This window comes from Pinus tabuliformis, chromosome Q, assembly GCF_031772625.1.
Source record: "Pinus tabuliformis cultivar Carrire ecotype Pingquan chromosome Q, CPIR1, whole genome shotgun sequence".
In the NCBI taxonomy this organism is placed as follows: domain Eukaryota; kingdom Viridiplantae; phylum Streptophyta; class Pinopsida; order Pinales; family Pinaceae; genus Pinus; species Pinus tabuliformis.
Window position 1 is genome coordinate 103068042 of NC_142296.1, and position 9773 is coordinate 103077814.

The window sequence follows — 9773 nt, forward strand, 5'->3', positions numbered from 1 at the left end:
TTTGGGGCATGCGTGCCCATGTATATATGTGTTTTAGGCTAGTGTGCCTATGTATATATATGTATGTGTGTTTTGAGGCCAAACTTTATATGTGATTTTAGGCGAGTGAGCTTATGTGCTAAATGCCAATGAGATGAACTATATAAAAATGTAAACATACTATTATTGATAAAGTACATCATTTCTACAGACGAAGTCACATATAAGAATATAGGGGGATAGGACTCCATTAATGGGAAATGGGGTTAAGAGCTAACATACATGGGGCTAACTCATTTTAAAATAAGCATAAAGTCAAAAGTACATATGTTTTTCCCTAAGTCCATAAGTGAATTCCTTGAGCTCCACTTATGAAAAAGGGTATGTGCACGCAAAAGTGAGAGTTTTAGTGTATTCTATCATTCCATTTCATCATTTTAATCAATAGATATGTGATTATAATCCTTGGAGGGGGAGATGGGTGTGACCTAGTGACGTGATTACCCTATTGATCTTAGGTGGATTTGGGGTAGGGGGAAAGGTTTCCCTGGTGTGAGGCCTGTAGGGTACATGGAGACTCTTAAGGGAATTTGGAACTCTTGGAAGCCACAAGGATATGAGACTCCATGGTCAGCTTGACTGGAAGTTTTAGAATTGTAGTGGCACAACCTAATGGATTGTGGGTCCATAGAAGAGGGTGCACTACCTTGGGGTATGTAGGATGATGGGGGATGAGAGACTAAATGTTGGAGGTTGTTAGAGTCAAGCCCCTTGGTCTGTGACCTTTTTGGAGTGGGAAATTGAACTTAATGGCTTTTGGAATCCTTTTACCTCGATGGATTCATATCCCTAGGTCAGGGGTGGCTTGTTGCCGAGATATTATGAGCAAAGTGGTGTATGACTGGGCGTAATTTCTAAGATTTCCAACTAGTTTGTGATACATTTTAAATATGAGTGTTTCTTCTTGTGTCTATATGTTTTATGTTATGTGTATTTCATAAATTTACACATATTTCTCATGGATAATTAGTTTGTATAACTTATCATGATTTTATCATTAGATACATGTGTCCATTTCCTAAGAGAATGCATCATAAATGTATTAGATAACTGTTTGAATTGAAATTAATGGAAATTTTTAGAGAATAGATTTGCAAATTTTGTAATATGTCCTAGTCGATGACTTGGGGTGTTACAAATTGGTATTAGAGTGAAGGTTAAAACACTCAAGCCAAATGGGCTATATTTCACTTGCAGAGGAGAGTTATAGGTTTCATGCTACCTGTTAGACAAAATGCTTCAAGGAGAAGAGCTTCAAAATGAGGAAAAATCCCCAATTCTAGGTGGACTTCATAAGAGGAAAATCTACTAAGATAGATAGATGTATAGGTATAAGAGTCAAATTGATGACTGCTAGCTTGAGTTGAGTGGAAAAGTGGGTTGATTGTAGAAGTATAGCTACAAATTTCATGTAGATAAAAATTATGGAAAAGAAGCTTTATAGATGGAAAATTTTATGAAGTATGAAATTTTCAAAATTTGAAAACTTGTGTATCATGAAATTGATACAGCGAGGTTGAAATGCCAAGTTGTAGATGAATCTATGTGTAGAGGACGACCGATGGAAGGTATGTGTTATAAATGAATTCCATTGGAATTCGATGGGTTGCTAAACCTCCTCACATATTTAAATTCGATATTGACCTTAACCATTGGATTGGGAGGACATCCGTTGTTTGATTAATTAGGAACATAGGTCTTGGCATGTTCATTCAAAATATCGATATGAGCCATTGATCATGATTAAGATCAATTATTAGATCTATTAGGTGCAAAAGTAAAAATTTCGTCCAAGTCCACACCTAATATTGATGTAGATTGTTGATCTGCTTGGATGTAAGCCATTGGATTGATTAAGAGTGCAAGTTGAGGTAAAATATGAAGTATGTTGTAACTCGATATGGATCTCCGCCATTGTATCAAGTTAATCATGGAAATATGATCCATTATAAAGGAAAATTTATATAAACCATCACACATGTGGCCACCCAATATGGATTGTGGATCATTGATTTACTTTTAGATAAACCATAAGGTCTATAAGTGTTCAAGTTACATTCTCTAAGGAAATATCGAAAATGGATTGTACATGTCACAACTTATAAAATGATGTGAAAATTTCACCACTGAAATCCTATTGCAACAACTGGAATTATTTCTTCTAACTATAAATTAATTTATTAGTTTATTGCTACGACAACAACGAAATAATCATATTGCAGTTTTTACAAAAATACTATGGAAAATAAAATCATTGGAAACTGATAAAATATTGGCACACACACAACAATTTTGACACAATATTTTGGACAAAACTCCCTAGAAAAACTCAACTTGGGAAAACCGATGTAGTAGATGAGGGTTCTAATTATTAAGCAACAATGAAATAATCTGAGTACAATATATTTATGCCCAATTCGTTATCCAATTAGTAAGTATATGACAAAAGTAATTAAAGAGAAAATTCTATCACTCCACAAGTAAACCCAACATTAGCTCCTTTAGAAAAATATGGCCATCCAAACCCTTGCATAATCCTTGTGCTCCCTCTCACACATATGGATCTGTTCAGCCTCTAATCAAGACGTATTTCCTTTCTCTGTTGCCGGAAGTGCCTCTCCAAGCCTTTGGAATAATTTCCCGACTGCTGGAAGTTGAATCGAATTCCTCTCCAGCTAAATTGAACTGCTCTACTGAAGCTTCTGCACAACCCATGCATAGCTTTTGTGTGGAATACTTTTGTTACTTGCTTCTGCCTCTCCGTGTTTGAAAATCTTCCTCCAGATTCACTGTCTCTTCCCCTCTATGTCTCTTCTTCCCTTTTTTGGCTAGAACTCTTCCGACAACTACTGCTACTCTCTGGAAAATTGAACTACCCAAGGAAAGTGATCTCAAGTGTGTGTTTTCTCCATCTACCGATCGACATCCTCTTATAATCTCCAATTGGGACTCCAACGACCAAGATTTTAACATAATCAACAACTGAGATCATTTATGGAACGATCCATGTGAGTTTCTAAATGATTCACACCTTTCTCAATTAATACTGATTAACTAACCGTTTTTCCTAACTTTATACTTAAGAAATATTTAAAAATAGGCTACTAATCTAATTGAGACACTTCTAGGTGGAATTTCCATAAACAATTTTTGGGCTATGGATAAATCCCGTGTTTTAGTCTCTCCACAAAGTTTTAAGACTAGAAAATCTATGATACTAAAAAAAAATAACAAATGATGCCACATGGAAAGGTGGTAGATGAATTGGGACCCTACCATCTTAGCAAAGCCCAATCACTCACCACATGAACTATGGGGCCCAAGTAGGTACTGAAAGGAAAAGAAAATATGTTACATGGGTGCCAAGTGTTTAATGAAAGACATGCGAACCAAGTTTCCAATGAGAGATGAGGGGGTATATATATATACATAATAGTACTTTCCATTAGGGGGCCAGAATCCACAAAGATGATTTGTATGCCTATAAACTATTAAAGAACAAATTTGCACAACATTTTTACCAATTCGAGGTGTTATAATAGTAGGAAAACTTTGTAATTTTTAGAATTTTCACCAATTGTTTTAGGTAATTAACTTGCAAGGAATTTTTGAGGCCCTAAATGTTTTTCTTGGGTGGAAAATCCAATGACAATTATGTGTATTGGTACACATATTGTTTGCATGTGATGAAACTTGCACCTTAACAATGATAAGAAAATAATAATTACAATCCACTTCAAGGGAAAACCTCCTTTCATAATGAATATAATGTATAATACACGATTTGATGATCCTAAGACTAGGTTTCCTTAGTGTGTGTGTGTGTGTGTATACAAAGGGTACGAGTATAATGAAATTGTACGATGAGAGGCCCTTTGACATAACAATATAAAAATAGAATGTAGTAACTCAATATCTAGGGCTTAATAAGGGAGTTAATGGTTAACATGGGGATTATATAAGGCTTAACATACCACTCCTCTTCAACAAGTGTTTTCCTCAACACTTGACCAACTGCGGGTATTTCTACATGACCAAGTCATATTCCCACATCACTTCTTCCATGGGTAGGTTCTTCAATTTGATGAGGTATGTAGTAATTGCTTAATATCTTAGTTGCTTAATTCTTGTTTCCTCAATTCTTTCTAGTGCTAGTATGATTTCCCCTTCTTCATTAATATTTTGTAGAATAGGTTGGAATGGGATCTTATCACTGATGACCATATTTAATAAGTAGGAAACATGGAATACTAGATGTCCACATGAAGATGGAGGCATATCGAATTTGTCATCCATACTTCTAATCCTATGCAACACCTTATAGGGACCATAATACCTCAGTGTTAATTTGTTGTCCTTTTTTTATTGCTTGAGGAACATCTGTTTATTTTCGTCTCACAAATGCCCAATTCCCTACTACAAATTGCCTTTCACGGTGATTTTGATGTACTTATTACTTTATGCTATTTTGTGATATAACCAGGTTGTCCTTTAATAGTTTGAGAATGTCTTATTGGTGACCCATGTGGTATTCCATTGCTTGAGCCTTTGTATTCCCTTTCAAGGGTGATGTAATTGATGGAGGATGATATCCATAAACTGCCATAAATGAGGACATTTTTGATAAAGGATGGAAGGATTTGTTGTACCACCAATCTGACAAGGGCAACCACTTGACCCATTATTTTTGTTTATCATATGTAAGTCAAAATAGATATCCTTTTAAACAATTATTTCCAATCTCAAATTTTCCATTAGATTGAGGATGTTAAGATATGTTGTGAGCCAATTGAGTACCCAAACAAGAAAATAATTTGGTCCAAAAGTATCTAGTGAGAATTGGATCTTTGTCACTTACAATAATCTTCGGTATTCCATGTAGCTCTTGGACTGTTTCCATGAATTCTTCTACCATTTTACTTGCTTTAAAAGAATTAGAAATAGAGAAAAAATTAGCATGATTTTTCATTCGATCTACCACTACCACAATGACATTCTTTTTATATTTGGGTAAACCTATAATAAAATTCCATTGAAACTTATTCTTAATGATGGTTTGTTATGGATAATGGTTGCAAAATCCCTAGGGTCTTGATTGTCTCTTCCTTATTTTGTTGGCATACCGCATGTTTAGCCACAAATTTTTAACATTTTCCTCCCTTCCCCTTCTCTCCATTTCTCTCCCTTTCTCTCCCTTCCCCTTCTCTCCCTATCTCTATCCTCTTCTCTTCTTTCGCTTCCCTCCTCTCCTCTCTCCCTCACTCTCTCTCTATCTCTCTCTCTCCACCTCTATCTCTCTATGTCTTTGTTGTTTCGTCCCTTTCTCTCCCACTCCAAATCCATCTCTCTCTCTCCCCTCTCTCTTCCTTCCTCTCGCTCTCTCTCTCCCACCTCACTCTCTCTCTCCCCTCTCTCCCACCTCACTCTCTCTCTCTCCTCCCCATCACTCTCTCTTTCTCTCTCTCTATCCTCCAACTTTTTCATCGCCTCGCTCCCTCTCTCCACCCCCTCCCCAACTCTCTCTTAAATTTGATCACATTGTATTGTGTTTAAGAAATTATCTAAATTAGAAAAACTTATTTGGTTGTAAAATATTAAAGCTATATTTTGGATCAATCATGTCAAAGAAAATGAAATAATGAAAAACTTTAAAAAATCATGCACTATATTTAATCTATTATAACTAGTCAATTTGCTTGCCCTCATCCCTTGGACCCTTAGCATCTCAGTATATATATATATATATATATATATATATATATATATATATATCTATATATATAAAAGAACCGACATAGATGCATCTTAGCTTAATTTTATTAAAACCTTATTTTAATTTCTATAGCCATGAGGATAGAGGGTTTATATATATATCTCAAATTGTAATATTTTCCCTTTTAGATTCAATCAAAAAATGTGGTAAAATTAAATTAAAATAAAATATTTTTACTATGAAATAAGTTATGGTTTTTTGGCATATGGTATTGATAAGCCATGGTATTGGCCTATGGTATTGTAACAAAGCCGATTTACAAGTTAATATCCATGGTAAAGTGAGGGTGAATATCCATAGTTAACAATCTTGTCATATTGTTATAAAATATTTGATTGTGAAATAATTTATATTTTTTGGGCATGTGGTATTGTTATAAAATATTTTGATTGTGAAATAATTTATGTTTTTTGGGCATGTGCTATTGATAATCCATGGTATTGACCCATGGTATTGCAACAAAGGCTATTTTTTACAAGTTAATAATATCTACCGTAATGTGGGGATGAATATCTACTGTTAAGAATCTTGTTATATTGTTGTAAAATATTTTAGTTGTGAAATAAGTTATGGTTTTTGGACTTGTAGCATTGATAAGCCATGGTATTGGCCCATGATATTGGTTGTAAAATATTAAAGCTATATTTTGGATCTTGGATCAATCATGTTAAAGAAAATAAAATAATGAAAAACTTTTAAAAAATCATGCACTATATTTAATCTATTATAATTAATCAATTTGATTGCTATCATCCCTTGGATCCTTTTCTATATATATATATATATATATATATAAAGAACCGGCATAGATCCATCTTAGCTTAATTTTATTAAAACCTTAATTTAATTTCTATGGGAATATTTTTAGTACTCGTGAGAATAGAGGGTTTAGATATATTTCAAATTGTAACATTTTCCCTTTTAGATTCAATTAAAAAATGTTGTAAAATTAAATTAAAATAAAATACTTTTACTATGAAATAAGTTATGGTTTTTTGACATGTGGCATTGATAAGCCATGGTATTGGCCCATGGTATTTACAAGTTAATATCCATGGTTAACAATCTTGTCATATTGTTATAAAATATTTGATTGTGAAATAATTTATGTTTTTTGGGCATGTGGTATTGATAATCCATGGTATTGATCCATGGTAATATTGTAACAAAGGCTATTTTTTACAAGTTAATAATATCTACTGTAATGTGGGGTGAATATCCACGGTTAAGAGTCTTGTCATATTGTTGTAAAATAGGTTATGTTTTTGGACTTGTAGTATTGATAAGCCATGGTATTGGCCATGGTATTGTAACAAAGCCTATTCACAAGTTAATAACAAAATCAAAATATAACAAATTTAATTTTATTATTTTTATTTTTTTAAACTTTTTATTATTAATTGAGGTTATATTTAAATGTTTACACTCATCCCAATATCATTTTTAACTTCTTTTTCTTCTTTTTAATTTAGCGTATTAGGAAAAAATAACAAATTCTTATTAAAAATAAATCATTTAACCCAATTGCAATTTATATATTTTATTTTATATTATAAATATTTTTTTGTATTTTTTCTATTATAAAAATTTATTTTCTTTTTCATTTGCAGTTTAGCGATGGGTTCAAATAAAATATTCACATATTACATCACATTGTAGCACTGTATTTTTCTCTGCCTTGTCTATATTTGCGTGAAAATTCCACAAGAAGGAAGACCATAAACGTGATCTATGGATTTCATGGGGTTAGAATGGATTTCATAGGGTTCGAACCCCACATGGAGTTTGCATGGGAATCAACGATTAGATGGAGCAAGGGCAAGGTCACTGGGCATGGATATTTTGGTAATTTGTACATGGGTATGAATTTGGACTCTTCCACAAGAAGGAAGACCATCAACGTGATCTATGGATTTCATGGCGTTAGAATGTATTTCATGGGATTCGAACCCAAATGGAGTATCAACGATTAGATGGAGCAAGGGAAAGGTCACTGGGCATAGATATTTTGGTAATTTGTACATGGGTATGAATTTGGACTCCGTTATTTCTTTAGATATTTTTGTAATTTGTAAATGGGTATGAATTTGGACTCTATTCTTTCTTTTTACTAAAGAGGGTTTTTGTTTGTATGGGTAATTAATTTCGAGGGTTTATATGATCAAAGCATAAATTTTATCTAGTTTTGAGGGTTTAATGATTATGATAAGGTCAAGGTCATTGGGCGTGGATATTTTGGTAATTTGTACATGGGTATGAATTTGGACTCTCTTCTTGCTTTTTACTAAAGAGGATTTTTATTCTTCTTGGTAAATTCAAAGCATAAATTTTATCTAGAGTTGAGGGTTTAATGATTATGATAAGGTCAAGGTCATTGGGCGTGGATATTTTGGTAATTTGTACATGGGTATGAATTTGGACTCTCTTCTTCCTTTTTACTAAACACGATTTTTATTCTTATGGGTAAATTCAAAACATAACTTTTATCTAGAGTTGAGGGTTTAATGATTATGATAAGCTCAAGGTCATTGGGCTTGGATATTTTGGTAATTTGTACATGGGTATGAATTTGGACTCTATTCTTCCTTTTCACTAAAGAGGATTTTTGTTCTTATGGGTAAATAATTTCGAGGGTTTATATGATCAAAGCATAAATTTTATTTAGAATTGAGGGTTTAATGATTATGATATTTTGGTAATTTGTACATGGGTATGAATTTGGACTATGTTCTTCATTTTTACTAAAGAGGATTTTTGTTCTTATGGGAAAATAGTTTTGAGCGTTTATATGATCAAATCATAAATTTTATCTAGAGTTGAGAGTTTAATGATTATGATAATGCAGATCTTCATTGTGGCCAACAATTCATCAAAAGATAATGTACAAGTAAGAATTTTGCATGTCCTTATTGTACAAAGAGTTTAATGATTATGATAGACAATGCATAAGTATGCATTTTGCATGTCCTTATTGTACAAAGGGTTTAATGATTATGATAATGCCGATCTTGATTGCGGCCAACAATTCATCAAAAGACAATGGACAAGTAAGCATTTTGCATGTCCTTATTGTACAGATCAGTTCTCCCATCCCTAACTTTTCTAGGGTCAGAATGCATGAAATTTTATTTTTTCTTTCAACTTTTTTTTAGTGGTTGATTGTTTCTGTAGTGGAATCTGTCATGCCCAAATTAAAAGGGCTCAAGTGATGCAAGAATTTTTTTTGGTAGGATGCAAATGCTAGACCTTCCTCAAACTTCGTTACATGAAATTAAAATTTCTTGTAATAATGAACATAAAAAAAAATTGTTTCATCCTTAGATTATGATCTCAATGCCTACAATTTTAAACTATGTCACTATATTTTAAGTAGAATATACTTAGATCCATTAAACCTTACAGCTCTCCGAAGCTTAGGTTAATTTCAGCTAAAAATAAGGAACCCGAACGACTTTTACAATTTAGATTCAATTCTTACAAACAATGATTAAAAATGGAAGAACTCAATGGTCTGATAACTTTTACCCACCCATCAATTTTAAAGACCTTTGGTATTATTCTGAACCTAAACAGAGAGAGTAGAAGAAGAAGAGGAGCCTGGATGAGGTGGACCCTGACCTGCTTGATACTTTTCAAAAGTTAGGCATGCCCTTGACTAGAAGAAGAGATTGACCAACGTTGTTGTAGATGTTGTTTTTGACAGTGTTTTCATTGCTACCATGCATAGGTAGACTCTATAGGTAGTTGAGGTTATCTTTTGTTTGTTATAAGAGGTAATTCAAGAGTATCTTTATCTAGTTAGGAAGTAGCTTGGTAGAGTTGTTGCTCCTGCTGATAACTATTATGCTACATTATACTTTTATTTTTTTAGTGATAGCTGCTTCTAGTAAATCTCCAAGCACACTTTGTCACCCATGGAAATATCCACTTATTTCAGGATGAATGAGATGGAGACCAGGCA